Here is a 16009-nt window from a genome sequence, read left to right as displayed (position 1 = left end):
AGGGACGTTTGGCTTCTGCTGCATCTGCTGTGGATGTCGAGGATGCGGTCACACCTCTGTAAGAAGAGGGCAGGGTCTTCCCAGAGTGGGGGGGGGGGGACATCTGGGATGGATATTTGGATGGGAAATGGGGACTTGGAAGATGTGTCTCAGGTAATTTTTGTTTGTTTTCTCAATCTGTCTTACCCCCATATGTTTGGAATTGGGAAGTCTAAATAAACACATGTGAAGATACTTTTTAGAACAATTAAAATAATGACACCTACAGGGGCACCTGGGTGGCTCAGTAGGTTGTGTCTGACTCTTGATTTCAGCTCCTGTCATGATCTCAGGGCTGCAAGATGGAACCCTGCATTGGTCTGCCTGCTTAGGCAGGAGTCTTGCTTGAGATTCTCTCCCTCTCCCTCAGCCCCTCCCCACCCCACATTCACTCCTTCTCTGTCAAATAAATCAATCTTTTTAAAAAATGACACCTACTGCTTATTTTATGAGTAAATTGTTCTAGTGACTATGTTGAGTGATTTTTCTTTTTTTTTTATTTTATTTTTTTTAATTTATTTTTTTTTAAAGATTTTATTTATTTGACAGACAGAGATCACAAGTAGGCAGAGAGGTAGGCAGAGAGAGAGGGGGAAGCAGGCTTCCTGCTGAGCAGAGAGCCCGATATGGGGCTCGATCCCAGGACCGTGGGATCATGACCTGAGCCGAAGACAGAGGCTTTAACCCACTGAGCCACCCAGGTGCCCCTTTTTTTTTTTTTTTAAAGATTTTATTCATTTTTTTGACAAAGAGAAAGAGATCACAAGTTGGCAGAGAGGCAGGCGAGAGGGGGAAGCAGGTCCTTGCTGAGCAGCAAGCCCAATGCGGGACTCGATCCCAGGACCCTGAGATCATGACCTGAGCCGAAGGCAGAGGCTTAACCCACTGAGCCACCCAGGGGGTCCCTGAGTGATTTATCTTCTACTAGATTAGTTCATCTAGGAATTCCGTAAGATCCAGTTAGTTCATCCAGTAAGTATCTGCACTTTGCAGATAAACACATGGAAATATGTGCCAGAAACAGACATGGAGACTCCACCTCTCCCACCCCGCATCCTTTTTAAACTATTTTTCTATTACCTCAGCCATTCATTCACATAGGATACTTTCTCAGCTCATCTTGCCCACTGGGAAAGAGTTACTCTGAAACTGTGATGCCCCAGGCAGCCACTCCCCAGCCTGTTAGATCTGGGATCATCTTCATTCTTCAGGAGTGCTTTTATGTGAAGAAAGAACTTAAAGTGCAAATGTCTTTGTGAAAGCTCCCGGTTTAATAAGGTGCTTAAATTACCAAGGAAAAGGACCTCCATTTTCTTTTTAAAGCATAATTAAGATTGTGTGTATTTGCTGAATCCCAAGACTGCTACTTATTAATTATGAGGCCTTGTTTGGGTTCCTTATTGAACACCCCTAATCTTCCTCTTTCTACCAAACAGACCGTGACTTGTGAGTGCAGCAAACTGGGATCTCAAGGAGCTGTTTGAGGGATAAAATATATAAATGCAGGATACAATTTTGGAATGGTGCTTGGTTAAGAGGTAGTCTTCAAAAACCCATGCCTTCTTATTATTGGCACTGGAGTAAGAGGGCATTCTGAAGGCTATGGGGCTGGGGCAGCATGGGTGAGGGGGGTGGGGGTATGGGGGGAATAGAAAAGGAGGCACGTGGATACTGAGGAAGTGAGAAACTCAGAAAGGAAGATTAATGGAGAGCATCGAGCATGGAGCCTGGCTCCCGATTTTACCCAGCCCTGGCCCTTTCTCTCCACCTTACTAGCAAATAATTTCCTGTCACTTGTGTCGTCTTTTCTTAACACCAAGCAGAGAGTCTTGGGTTTGGACCTAGATAGAAACCAACAGGTCATGGAAAATTCTTTTGAAAAACCCCTTTCGACTACATTGGCCATACTCCTTACACCATAGTTCAGCTTCCCACCAATTGAGGTTTCTTTATTTGACCTTAGCAGCTGTCCTCTTTCTTTGAAGGGAGTTTGCTGTTTCAAACCAAATTTCTCTTATTTGAGGATAAGGACCAATAACGCAATAGAAGCTATAAAGACACGGACTTTCACAGGCCTTTCACAGAAGAGAAAACATAAAGGAGAAAAACAGATGAAAAGGTGTTCAGCCACACGTGTTCAGCCACAGTGACCAGGGCGGTGCAAATCAAGGAGGATGAGAGGTCATTTTCTATCCGTTCTATTGATAAAAGAAATCTGATACTGGTCCAAACAAGATGGCTTAAATTCCCATCTCCCTGTTCCTCTGTGCTAAGTACAACTATAACCTTTGGTACTCATGCCAAAAACAAACAAACCCAAAACACAACTGTTAAAGGTAGAGAAGAATCCAGAAATAGAGGAAAAATAGGACTTTAAAGTATTTTACAACTCTCTCACCCAACAGGAAAAGGTTCCTCAGGCCTGGCATTTCCTGACCTCCCTAACCTACGCTACCACAATGCCCATTTCCACACATCCCTCAATGAACAGAAATCACACCAAAACACCATGTGAAAATGGCAGCAGTGGCATGGGGGCTTACTAGGGTCCCCACTAACACCAAGGAGTTAGAAGAAGCATTCATTCTCCTTTATTCGACTACTCTTCCACCCAAAGATACTGCATATTCAAGATACACCGGCAAGGGGGACCCTACTATAAGCAACATGGCTCAGGAAGTCTTCTCACCCTCTTGGGCCTTAAACTTTACTATATAGAAACATCAAAATGGTAGCTGGTTTGGGGGCAAAGTGGTAGGGGGAAACAAGAGCTTATTTAGGATAATCCACCCCTGGTCTTCCCACTGTCGAGGCCATAGGGTTAATCCTTTTAGAACATCCCAACTGTCAGTGCAAAGGGTTGATGGCCAGGAACCATGAGTGACCATCATCCAAACCACTCTGAGTTCAGACCAGTGGCTACCATGGTCCAGTCCTGTTTCTATCCAGATGGTGTCTATGTTAGGATAAAGAGCGACTGCAGTCCATGTAGACAAACTACCCTGACTAGATCCATCTGTATACCAAGTACCAGTGGGAATATCCCCATCTCCCGCTCTGTCTCAGGTCTTTCCCACAGCCTGCACCCATTTTGGGGATTTGCCAGTCTCCCCCAGATCAGCAATGGATTGCCCAACATCATAACTATCTTGTCCCACCAGTGGGTTCATAATGGATATCAGTGTCCAATACCAAGTCCTGGGGATGGACTGGAGTAGCCTGGCTTTCAGCGCTGCAGTGAATGTAGCCCCATCAGGGACTTCCAAGATAGGAGTATAAACTGCCCATCTAATTCCCCACTCCCTAAGAATTTACTGTACCCCCTCTATAGATTTCCTGGGTCCCACGTGCCTAGAAGTTTCTCTTCATTGGGCAAAGCCTCCATGCAAGCTAGAATAATCCCATCTATAACAGAGTGAGTATCCTGAACCCCTGAGCACCTTGCAGGAGCTGCTGGAGGGCAGGATGTGTGGCGATGCTGCTCATTTTCCCTGCCATCCCCCCACATCCCATAGTCACACTAACCGTGCCTGGATACTTAACCCTGGCCTTCTCCTGGAACTTGGCAGTTCCATGGATGCGCTCAGTGGGAGCATATTCTTTCATGAACATTTCCCAGATTTGGGGCTACCCCAGTGGCTGGAGTTACTGTTGTTGAACTTTGCTTTCCTTTATGTTAGGGATCAAACCGCCAGCGGGGGTGGGGGGATGGGTTGCACATTTCAGAGTCAGTCACCACGACATCCTCCTCTCCACTCTCGTCACTTTCCTAGGGATTCCGCCTCTTTAGAGTCCCAATCAAGCTTTGTCACAAGCGCTCAGATCTTAATCCGCAACCACCTGCACCCTTCCGGCCTTACAAAACAGCATGTGAATGTCTCCAATTTATTTCCTTGCTCTCCCTTCTTCTCCACCAGCCCCAAAGCTAGCAGAGTTGTGGACATCCACAGGTCCCTCTCTAACCTCCACTCTTCTTCCAACGTGGGCTCCAGCCTCTAGGTGGACATCAGTAACCAGTCCAACTGCCCACAGCTGAGATCCGCCCATAGCACAGCCATGAACTTCCCTTCTCTGTCGCTGTAGGTTCTGTGTAATTCCTCAAAGGAGTACATTAGACCAGCTGGCATGGGGTGGTGGTCGGGGGGGGGGGGGCGGTCCCCGCACTCACGTGGTCCACAAACACCTAACATACAGGCAACCCCTCCAGACAAATTGGTTCATAGCCAACTTGAGATCTCCCGTGTGCACAAGGCAGGGAGAAGCCAAAGAAAAAGCTCCAGATTGGCAGGGAGCAGGTTTAATAAAGAAGAGAACTTACTTATAAGGCTTGTCTTGGGCAGCTGCAAGATGAATAGATCTCCACACCAGCTTGTTCAAATCTTATACGTTTATATAAAAACCTTAACGGGCTCTAGTCATGGACACAGAGCAGATATACTCGAGACAACATGCCTACCTCAAGGCAGCGTCCTTGAGGAAGTTTCCAGTGTGGGGAAGGTAAGCGGAAAGCACATTTGAAGGGAAGGGGAGGGGATAAAGAGCTTCTGATTGGCCTGGTTCAGTTTCATGGGTCAGCCAGAGGTCACCTCCTCTCAATGACCTCCTCCAACAGCTTCTCCTCTTTGAAGAAAACAACTGTTAACCCTGAGTTCCAGAGCAGGTGAAATTCTTTTAGGAATGAAGGAGAAATAAAGAATTTCCCTGACTAAGGAAAATTAAAAGAATGTGTTGCTAGCAAACCTATCCTTAAAGAATGTTTAAAGGAAAAAATTTAAAGAGAAAGGAGGGGGCGCCTGGGTGGCTCGGTGGGTTAAAGCCTCTGCCTTCGGCTTGGGTCATGATCCCAGGGTCCTGGGATCAGAGCCCGACATCGGGCTCTCTGCTCAGCAGGGAGCCTGCTTCCCTTCCTCTCTCTGCCTGCCTCTACCTACTTGTGATCTCTCTCTGTCAAATAAATAAATAAAATATCTTAATAAAAAGAGAGAGAGAGAAAGGAGATAATAAAATAAAGAATCTTGGAGCATCTGGCAGGTTGGTAAAAAAACTAAAACAATGAAAAACAAGAAGAAATACAAGTCTTCCAATATATTATCCTTCTCCTGGAATTTATAAATCATATTTGGTAACTGAAACAAAATTATAACAACATTTGATATTCAAAACAATATTTAGAGGCACCTGGGTGGCTCAGTGGGTTAAAGCCTCTGCCTTCAGCTCAGGTCATGATCTCAGGGTCCTGGGATCGAGCCCCACATCAAGCCCCGCATCGGGCTCTCTGCTCAGCAGGGAGCCTGCCTTCCCCCCCCCCCCTGCCTGCCTCTCTGCCTACTTGTGATTTCTGTCTGTCAAATAAATTTTTAAAAAAATTAAAAAAAACCAATATTTAAAAGGAAGGAAGGTAAAAAGATCCAAATAAAAGGTTTGCACACTTCACACAAAATGGTAAAATGTTGATAGCAATAGACTATAATGTCCCCTAGATATTGTAATAACCAAAATAACCAGAACAGCAACTAAGAAAACTATATGCCAAAAAACATACTCCAAAATACCATAATATATCAAGATGAAATCGTATAAAAACATGCAAGAAACCCATCAGAAAATAAAACATAACAACCCTAACTATGTATGTGCCAGAAAGGCTCAAACAACATGAAGCAAAAATGACAGATTGAAAAGAAAAATAACAAATCCACATTTATAGTTTAGAATTCAACACCTCCCTCTCAGCAACTGATCAAAGTAGAGAGAAAATTAGCAAATCCCATAACCACTGAAGTTTGTGAATTTGTAATATAAAGACTCTTGAAAAAGAAATTTCCAGGCCCAGAAGCCTTCACTGAAAACTTTTTCAAATATTTAAAGAACAATTCACTCAAAATTTATATAATCTCTTACAGATGATAGAAATGTGGGGCACACTTCTCAAATAGAACAGTTATCACTCTGATACCAAAACCTGAAAAAGACAATACAAAAAAGAAAACTATAGACTAATATCTTTCATGATCTTAGATGCCAAAAGCCTCAACAAATTATTAAATTGAATCAAAATGTATAAAAAGAATTATATACCACGGACCAGTGGGGCTTATTTCAGGCTTGCAAGACTGGATCATCACTGGAACATCACCGGCCTAAAAAAATACAATTACATGATCTTATCAATTGTTTCAGAAAAAGCATTTACAGTTAAAAAATGAATGAATGAATAAATAAAGCATTTTATCTATGATTTTTAAAACTCTCAGCAAGATTATAAGAGAAATTATGTCAATATAAGAAAGAACATTTACAAGAGACTTACAGCTAACTTTATACTTAAGGGTGAAAGGCTAAATGTTTTCCACTTCCAAAATTGGGAATAACACAAGTTTGTCTACTCTCATCACTGTTATTAAACATAATATTGGCAGTTCTCACTATTTCAATAAGGCAAGCAAAAGATATAAAAGGTATACATATTGAAAAGAATAAATAAAATTATCCTTATTTACAAATATCATGATTGTATATGAAGAACATCCCAGGGCACCTGGGTGGCTCACTCAGTTAAGTGTTCAACTCTTGATTTTGACTCAGGTCATGATCTCAGGGTCCATGTGGGGCTCTGTGCTGGGTGTGGAGCCTGCTTCAGATTCTCTCCCTCCCTCTTCTTTTGTCCCTCCATCCTTTAAAAAAAAAAGAAAAAACCCAAGGAATCCACAAAATGACTGCTAGAACTTATAAGCATGTTCAGCAAGGTCACAGGATACAATCACTACATAGGAATCAATTGCATTTCTGTATACTAACAATGAGTTTGTATAGACCAAAATTAAAAATATAGTACCATTTACAATTAACGCCAAAGGAAATGAAATGTTGGGTATGAAGTTAACAAAACATGTATAGGATCTGTATGCTGAAAACTGCAAAATGCTTATGAAAAAAATCAAAGAAAACATACAAAATGGAGAGATACTGCATCCATGGATTGGAAACTCATATAGTAAAGACATTAATTCTTCCCAAACTGATCTACAGGTTTATTGCAAGCCCTATCACAACCCTAGAAAGGTCTTTTGCAGACATAGCAACTTTATTCTGGAAAAGGGTTTAGCAGTTTCTTTTAAAATTAATTAATTGATTGATTAACAAGCAACAACAAAAGACGAAGCATAAACATTCGGGTGCACGTGCCCCTTTGGATCACTACGTTTGTATCTTTAGGGTAAATACCCAGCAGTGCAATTGCAGGGTCATAGGGTAGTTCTATTTTCAACATTTTGAGGAACCTCCATGCTGTTTTCCAGAGTGGTTGCACCAACTTGCATTCCCACCAACAGTGTAGGAGGGTTCCCCTTTCTCCGCATCCTCGCCAGCATCTGTCATTTCCTGACTTGTTAATTTTAGCCATTCTGACTGGTGTGAGGTGATATCTCATTGTGGTTTTGATTTGTATTTCCCTGATGCCGAGTGATGTGGAGCACTTTTTCATGTGTCTGTTGGCCATCTGGATATCTTCTTTGCAGAAATGTCTGTTCATGTCCTCTGCCCATTTCTTGATTGGATTATTTGTTCTTTGGGTGTTGAGTTTGCTAAGTTCTTTATAGATTTTGGACACTAGCCCTTTATCTGATATGTTTATAGCAGCAATGTCTACAATAGCCAAACTATGGAAAGAACCTAGATATCCATCAACAGACGAATGGATAAAGAAGATGTGGTATATATACACAATGGAATACTATGCAGCCATCAAAAGAAATGAAATCTTGCCATTTGCGACGACGTGGATGGAACTAGAGGGTATCATGCTTAGTGAAATAAGTCAATCAGAGAAAGACAACTATCATATGATCTCCCTGATATGAGGGATAGGAGATGCAACATGGGGGGTTAAGGGGGTAGGAGAAGAGTAAATGAAACAAGATGGAATTGGGAGGGAGACAAACCATAAGTGACTCTTAATCTCACAAAACAAACTGAGGGTTGATGGGGGGAGGGGGGGTTGGGAGGGGGGTGGGATTATGGACACTGGGGAGGGTATGTGCTATGGTGAGTGCTGTGAAGTGTGTAAACCTGGCGATTCACAGACCTGTACCTCTGGGGATAAAAATATATTATATGTTTATAAAAAATAAAATTAATAAAAATTTAAAAAAAATGGGGCACCTGGGTGGCTCAGTGGGTTAAGCCGCTGCCTTCGGCTCAGGTCATGATCCCAGGTCCTGGGTTCGAGCCCCGCATCGGGCTTTCTGCTCAGCAGGGAGCCTGCTTCCTCCTCTCTCTCTGCCTGCCTCTCTGCCTACTTGTGATTTCTCTCTGTCAAATAAATAAATAAAAATCTTTAAAAAAAAAAGACGAAGCATGCAGCTACCATAGGACCTAGCAATTGCACATTTGGACAGTTATCCCAGAAAAATAAAAATGTAGTCACACAAAAATCAATGAGTGGATGGCTAAACAACCTGTGGTAAATCCATATCATGGAATATTACTCAGCAATAAACCAGAATAAACTACTGACAAATATTGTAACTTGAATCTCCAGGGAATTATGTTGAGTGAAAAAAGCCAATCCTAAAATTATATATGCTGTATAATCCCATTTCCATAACACTTTTTTAAAAGGCTAAATTTTAGAAATGGAGATGAGGTTGCTGGTTGCTAGGGATTAGAGATGCTAGGGTGGGGTGGTGAGCTTGGTTATAAAAGAAAAAGGGCAGCAAGAAATCCTCAGGGCAATGGGCCTGTTCTGTATCTTAGCTGTAGTGGTGGATGCCTGAAATTTGACATGAAATCCCATTGCTTAGGACTAAATACACACGCAAATGAGTATAAGTAAAATTGGGAAGCCTGAATAACTTGAGTGCGTTGCAACAATGTCGATGCCATGTTTGTGATGTTGTATCATTTTGCAAGATGATAACAGTAGAGGAAACTGATTAAAAGGTACATACAATCTCTCTGTATATTTCGTACCACAGCACTTTAATCTACAATTATCTCAAAATAGGCAGTTCAATTGAAAAAATGATTTTATTATTTCTCCTGATTTTATGGATTGTCTGTTCCACATGTCAGCTGGGACAGCTGTCATGTGGGGCTCAACTGGGTAGAAATGGTAAAGATGCTAACCACGTGGCTGACGTGTGATGCTGGCTTTTGTCTAGGATCTCAACTATGAGGGTTTATGCCTTCTCCTAGTGGCTGGGGCTTCTCACATCATTGCAACTAGCTTCTAAGAGCCTGTAGAGTGAAAGCTGCTGCGTCTTCAGTGATTTAGGTTTGGAACTAGCCCAGTGTCACTTCTGCCGCATTCTATTAATTTCAGTGAGTTTCAGATTCTGCCCAGATTCTTTGGGAAAACATAAATTGTCCTTTCCACTACTTCATGGTTTCCATTGAGTTATACTCCTTGAAAAGACACCCTACAGGTGATGTGTGTGTTGGGGCTAGTGTATTTAGCAGCAGAGTCCTCTAGGAACTAGAAGTAGAAATCATCATATAAATTCTTGTCCAAACTGGGAAACTTTTGGGAATGGAAATCAGCAATAATTATATTTAAAGAAAATAAATGATAATTACATGACATGTTAGAGGTGTTAACTAGGGCCTACGGTAGTAATCATATGGCAACATATAAATGTATCAAATTAGCACACCATATATCTTAAACTTACCCAATATTATAAATTCATTACATCTCAGTAAAACATAAACAACATATATATTCTTGGTACAAATCCATGCATTGTAATCAATTTCTTAGCCAAAATGGGCTCTAATGTCATTTCCTTACTTTTTATTTTTTCACAAATTGTCTACAATTTTCTTCAATGTTGCTTTTTATGACTAATACATGGAAATTGTGAACCTTAAAATTTTATTTTCTCTTTGTGCCGTATTTTTAATTAACAAAACTAGCTATTTGCAGGTATTGAAATACCTAGTAAGCTCAAGTAAAATTCTACTGAATACAAAATAATCTTGATTCTATTTTCTTTTTCTACCATGAAGTATACATATGTCTGTGTTTACCTTTCCATTTCTCATATATACTATATTTCTATTTCTTTTGTAAATGATAGGTACTATATTCGCATTAATAGATCTCAGTTTTTTGGTTTTATTTAATGTAATATATCCTAGTGATCACTCTACAGTGGGATAGGAGATGTCCTGCATTCTTTTCTATAGCAGCATGTGCTCCATTGTGTGGATACAAACCAATATTAATGTAAATTTTGTTTCTGGTTCACTTGTTATTATGAATAGTACAAATATTACAAACAATGAATTTTATAACCCTGTGCTCATACTATTTTGTAACTTTGCTTGTGTTTTTTAGGAGTATAGAAGTGGAATTGTTTGGTCAAAGGGTAAATGAACATGTAATTTTGTTAGGTATTTCCCAATTTTCCTTCATAGGGCATTTCACTGTTTTTTATTTCACCAACAATATATAAGAATGCTCATATGTTCACTAACTTGTCAAGTAATCAAACATATGGATACTGAAAATCTTACAGGTGAGAAAATGCAATTCAACATCATTTTCATTTTTGTATTTCTGTTTGTGAACAATATTAAACATTTTTTAAATGGTTAAGCAACTTATTTTTTCCATCTACTCTCTAGTCTTTTCTTCCATTGTTTGTATTTTTCTTTGCTCTATTTTAGAAACTTTTAATATATTAGGAATATTAATTCTTTAATGTTTTTGGAATTTCCTAACATACCTTCCCAATTTCTAGAATTTTTCCCCGTATACAGTGTAATGTGGGGGAAAAATCCTTTTCCATGGGTTTATCTAGTTATCTCAAAATATTTATTAAACAAGATACCTTGCTCCAATGTCTTGAGATGCAGTCTTTATTGTAAATTTCCAAGTGAACGTGGTTCTGTTTTTTCCACTTAACTGTAAGTATACCAATACCATACTTCCTGTTGACCCTCTTTTTTAGGATGTTCATGGCAACTATTGTTTGCTTTTTGTATCAAATGAATTTGAAATCAATATACACACTCCTTTATTGGGTTTGTGTTAACATTATAAATTTAACTCAGGGAAAACTGACATTTTCACAAGGTAAAATTTTCTACCTAAGTAAATGGCATGTCCTCCTTTTTGTTAAAATCTATTTTTGTGTCTTTCAGGAATATTTTGTATTTTTATTTTTGTCATATGGGTTTTAGATATTTTTTAAATACCTAAACGATGTATTTTCCATTCATCATTAATTTAGACTTTCCTACTATATCTTCGAACTGATTTTTCTATTTGAATAGATAAAAGGTATTGCTTTATGGTTGTACAATCTGCTTTACTAAAAGCTCTTAACATTTGTACTGGATTTCTCAATAATTAATTATTTTCTGAGTTTTTTCAGTATGTAATAATATTGTTTTACATCTTTCTTTAGATCATTTTTCTCTTAATTACAAAACAAAATTGCAGAATTTCAGAAATAGATAGGCCTTGCACACTGTTTGCATTACCATTAAAATCTCCAGTTATTTCCTAGTTTTGGCAAGGATAAATTTCAATATCTTTCTGCTTACAAGCTTTGTTTTAAGTAATCCAACTTTGTTGAAAGTTTTCAGAGCTAAAACTGTTTGATTCTTTGTTAAGTAAATATTTTGATGAAAAGATTTCCAAAAATAATTCTATTAGAATGCAAAAAATTGGAGGATTCATTTACAGAAGAGTTTGATACTATTTTAGAATACACAGGTTGATTTAAAAAATAGTTCAAATATATCTGATCGTGGACAACAGACAGAAAAAACACTGACGTGTTTTGTATTGAACCTCAGTTTTATATAAGCATCTGTAAGCTCTTTGACAAACGTATCTCCTAGCTTGATAAAATATTAGTTTGATTGGCTACAATTATGAATGTACTTTTTACAGGTCAATAGATATCATCTCACTCTCTTATTTATATCTTTATTCTGCAAAAATTATAGTATTTTATTATAAATATATAAATCTACTTCTTTAATAACCGGTGTGGTCAAAAGAAACCTTGAGGATGAAGGCGAACAAAACTACTTTAGAAGAACAGTCCTTTGGTTTAAATGAAAAGGAGGTTTTTATAGAGTGACATGCTAATGAACCTTTTGTGATTTTAAGTATTAAACTGTCATCTTTCTTAAAATAACTACTAACTTTGAATTAGATATTGCTGCTTCTTCAGCATGTCTATGTCTTGGTGGTTTCCATAAGGTCAGTGATAACACTGCAACAACCCAATGGTTGATGGTAAATTTCAGCGAGCATATGGCACAAGCTTAAGTTCATCACCAATTTTCCTAAGAAACAGAAATTCAGCACTTAGTTTCTCATCAGGCATGAACATTTTTAGCTCACTGTTGCTAAAACAATTTACTCAAATAAAAACATATCAAAATAAAGAAAAAGTTGTAGACTTTACAATAGATATTAACACCACTGAATAAGAGAATTCAGACAAGTATCTGTATACTTTATCCCAGGACTTCTGGGCCTTTACAGTCTGCACATATTTCATGTCTATCTAATTTATAATTCTCATGTATACCACTGCTCCAATCCCAGGGGCTTTGTAGAGTTAGGCCATTCTTGGGCTACAATTCAGTCAGGATACTTCAAAGTGGGTACAGTACTAAGCAGCAGGTTTGAATATTAATCCTGCCTAATTTTTTAAAAATTTTATTTATTTATTTGAGAGAGAAAGGAAGTGAGAGAAGGAGAGAGCACAAGACAGGGGTAGGGTCAGAGGGAGAAACAGTCTCCTTGCTGAGCAGGGAGCCTGATGCAGGGCTCTATCCCAAGACTCCTGAATTGTGACCTGAGCCGAAGGCAGATGCCTAACCAACTGAGCCACCCAGGCACCCCTATTCCTACCTACTTCTGAGATCTGATGGATACATTCATTCCCATAAAGAAATCACTCCTGGTGGAATGCACTTTGTTTTATCAGTGAAGACTCTGTATTCTGTCCTTGAAAGGGAGGGAGATATTAATTATATTTTTCCTGAAATGGTCAGTCCAAGAGAGGTCTCAGAAATGTTGATGGTTGTATTTTAGAGTTAGCTGTATGTTCAAATGAGATTTTTCACCTGCATCTCTCTTTAAATGCATCTGATACACTGGCAAGGAAAACATGGCAAAAATTGAAAGTGAATAGTAGAGATGCTCTCCACTGAAGTCAGCTTAACTTTATATATCAATTAATGGTAATACTTTGATAAAGGTAAAAAATGCAGGACAAATGTTAAACTGATCTCAGGCTGATTTCATGGGTGATCAGAGTTCTTTGGTAGGTAATCAGCTCACCTTAGGGGACAGGTTGAAATGGCACCCCCTCCTACTTCCCGCCATCTTGTCTCTCCCCTACCTACTTTAGATGAGGCAGATCTATGCCTACATTTCCGCAGTGGAACTTGAAAAATATGTTTTCAAATATGTTTATTTTTTTCCCAAAACTGTAGTGTATTATTCCATACAGTATTAGGTTTTTTGGTACTATACTTCAGGTGCATTATGATGTAAATACATTTTTGTAGAATGACCTGGGTACTGAGCCACTTTATAAAGCACATTGGGAAAAAAATCCATTTATGACTGGGTCATCACTTTTTTAGAATGAGGATAGGAAAACTAGTGCAGAATTTTGAGACTGTGAAGTCCAATCTCATCATATTAGTTTGATTTTTTAGAATGAGCATATTTTGGGAGCTCATTATCTATGTGGATGTTTACGATGCCAATGATGGTGAAGTTAGGGACACCCAGGTTAGGACTGATGCAGTTGATGGGTTTCATGTAGAGTGGAAATGAGAACCTGTCCCCTAAGGTGAGCTGATTACCTACCAAAGAACTCTGATCACCCATGAAATCAGCCTGAGATCAGAATTACACACATCTGGATCTCTATGGGGCCAGAAGACGCCAGTGGGCAGGTAAAGCAGAATGGGAACGTCGGACTGATGTCGGAAGATAAACAAAAGGGGGAGGGAGCCACAAGAGGCGACCCATTGGAAAGTAATACCCCAAAACGAGAGTGCCCTGCGACTGGGGACCAGCATTAACTTGGAGTCTGGCTGAAAGCAGTCAAAAAGAGCAAAGGATCGTGGGGGGAAATTGTGGGAATCCAGTGGTTAGGGACAGGGGTTTAAATCCACCCACCCAGGACAGCCACCACTGGTGCTGAGCCAGAGAGAGGGCAGCAAAGAAGCCGGGTCTTGGTCCCTGAGCCACGGGCATGCCTGAGAGTGTCTGGGTGGTGGTGCTCATGAGGGTGAGGGAGCCTCGCCAGCCGGCAGAACCACAGCCTTTTGCACTCTCCGCACGCGCCATGCAACCAAAGTCTGAGTCACGCCCTACACCCTCCCCTGAGAGAGGTGTGCGCAGGCAATCCCAGAGTCCTGGAATTCAGTGGCGCCTCCGGCTCCCTGCTCAATGGAGATCTACTTCTTCCACTCCCTCCGCCTGCTGCTCCCCCTGTTTTCAGGCACCAACCTGGCACTCTCGGACCTGGAAAGTCTGAGCAGGCCCAGCCCTGGACAGCGGGAAAATCTCAGTGTGCGATCGCTGCTTGGAAACTCTCTGGCAGCCTGGAGCTGCCCAGACAGCCGTGGCTAGTATTTCTCGTGGTTTTGGGTACAAGTGGGAGTTCCTGTGACCCCAGAGACCGTGACTGGGAACATGCTCTGCCAGTGGTGGAGGGGGGAGTTTATGTGCTCTGGAACACCCAGAGGGGAACAGACTGAGGCTTCTCTCTGAAAGGGAGGTCTGGGTGCAGTTTGCTTTCCTCTAAACCTCCAAAAACCATCAAAAGCCGCCAAGGGGAGAGAAAACAAACGAATAAACAAACAAAAAAAACCTCCAGAGAACAAAAGCCTGAAAAACCGGTTTCCTCAGAGCCCACCCCCTTGACGGGGGGGGGGGGGGGGGCAGGAGGACTTAACTCTAGCAAGACTCCCTGAAAACCCACGTAGCAGGACCCTCCCCCAGAAAGCCAACCCCCCCCCAAAAAAAGACAAGAGGACAACCACCACTACTTCATAGCTACAACTATTTTATTTTTATTTATTTTTATTTTTTTTATTTTATTTTTTTAAGATTTCATTTATTTATTGGACAGAGAGAGAGAGATCACAAGTAGGCAGAGAGGCAGGCAGAGAGAGCGGGGAAGCAGGCCCCCTGCTGAGCAGAGAGCCTGATGTGGGACTCAATCCCAGGACTCAGATCATGACCTGAGCTGAAGGCAGAGGCTTTAACCATTGAGCCACCCAGGCACCCCCAACTTTTATTTTTAATTCATTCCCACTATTCTGGTTCTTTTCATTTTTTTTATACATAACTTTTTAACCTATTTACCATCACAGGGAGATGTCCAGTACATTAAATTCCATAATAACCTTTTAACTTGAACTTTTGGATACATATACCAGTGTTTTTCTTTTGCTTTTCTATTTTTTATTTTTTTTAATTTAATTTAATTTTATTTTATTTTAGTTTATTCTTTTTTTTAATAATCATATAGAGATAAGCTTCAAGGTAATCCCCTTTCCCCAGTCAATGCTACCCCTATAGGTAAACCAGTTTTTAATCCCCCTTTATCTTAGGAAAGTTGAGTCCTTTAAAAAAGATATCAAGATACATCCAGGAAGAATCAAAATAACCTTCCTCGCCCACACTGAGAATTTATAACCACTCTCCCATCTTTCTCTTCTGCCAGTGTTTCTGTGTATTTGTTTTTGTCCCGGTAGTATATAAATCTTATACTTGGGGTTCTTTTTGACGAGGTTCTTTTTTTTGTTTTTATTTTTTTTTCTCTTGTCATCTACTTTTGTCAGTCCTTTTGTTTGTCTATTTTTGTTTGTATACTTCATAAATCTTACCTTGGGGCCCATTTGGGCTGGGTCTTCTCTTTTACTTTCTTTTTCTTTTTTTTTTCCCCTGTCTCTCTCTCTCTTTTTTTCTTTTTTC

The sequence above is a fragment of the Lutra lutra genome, chromosome X (genome assembly GCF_902655055.1).
Source record: "Lutra lutra chromosome X, mLutLut1.2, whole genome shotgun sequence".
Taxonomy (NCBI): Eukaryota; Metazoa; Chordata; class Mammalia; order Carnivora; family Mustelidae; genus Lutra; species Lutra lutra.
Note: the sequence above shows the minus strand (reverse complement) of the source record.